The sequence below is a fragment of the Aplysia californica genome, unplaced genomic scaffold (genome assembly GCF_000002075.1).
Source record: "Aplysia californica isolate F4 #8 unplaced genomic scaffold, AplCal3.0 scaffold01076, whole genome shotgun sequence".
Classification (NCBI taxonomy): Eukaryota; Metazoa; Mollusca; class Gastropoda; order Aplysiida; family Aplysiidae; genus Aplysia; species Aplysia californica.
This window is the reverse complement of record NW_004798346.1, coordinates 37481-38766: the sequence shown is the minus strand read 5'-3', so window position 1 is coordinate 38766 and position 1286 is coordinate 37481.

Below are 1286 nucleotides of genomic sequence, written 5' to 3'. Positions count from 1 at the left end.
ACACACACACACACACGCAAACATACCATTATATTAATCTGCGAAACTTCACAAGTGGTCGGGCGGCTGCTGCAGTGTTTATCACGAGGAAAAGACGCGTCTACACTTCGGTTTGAGAGACTTTGTGTCAAGAAGTACACGCCGCACGTACCCCCACCCTACACAGACAAACCAGCTGTCATCACTCGGTCATCACGGCGCCTCTGTTGTCGTACTATCTCTTGCATGGAAGACATGAACCCTTAAATGGGCACACGATCCCTTAAATGGGCATGATCACGCTAGAAGAGATAACGCACCATTTAGCCAAACAACACTAATAGTCATTTCCGCTACCAATCAAGGTCGATGTCGCCGGCAGAGGACAGAAGTTTGCCAGAATCCATTGTCAGGTCATGGAGAATACAGCCGGGTTGGCCTTTTGTTTCTCATTCCGTGGGTTCGTGTTTCAGTTTCAGTCAGTTCCCAAAAACATTTCAAACTGCCATCGCGACCCAGGAACGATAGGTTAAATACTAAACAATAAGAAGAAAGGTCAAAGTACGAAGCTGACTTTAGTTTTAGTTTTGACAAGAATTTTACGGAGCTTGCAACCCAATAAGGTCATATAAGTGCCGAAGACCGAAGAAAAGATGTGTTACAAGAGAGTAATGTGCACAAAAACGAAGGAAGAGAGATAAGGACGATAGATGTTTGATAGGAAAGAGGGAGCAAACCACACCAGAGCACCCGCAAACCACCCACCATCTACCGAGTTGGAGTCTGAGTAAAAAGAAGTACAAAGAGACACCAAAGGTAAAAATATACTGCTTGGAAGAAGCCAAACCGACAGTCAGAAACAACAGAGTAAAATAAAAGAAGTAGGATCTCCTTTGGCGCCCTCCAACCATCTACTTGAAGCTCAAAGTTCCTATTCGTCAAAAAGTATAATATAGGCTTAATTTTCCAGGGATGAAAAATACATCTGACGATTTCTTCAGGCGCTAACAAGCAAGCTGAATTAAGACGAAGGCCAGGGGACAAGGGACAGTACGCATTTAAACTAATAATAACTCCACAAATACGTACACACATTTACACACTGGCACACACAGACATTCCCCTCACCCACATACACACATGTGGACACACATGGACATACACATATACGAGCGCATGCGCAAGCGTCCGTTTAGATGGCAAACGTCCCTATAAATAGATGCAGACCACGTTCTGATCATGTAAAGATTTATGACAATCCCCCAACCCACCTTCAACAGCACCAATCTTAAACACAGATTTATTGC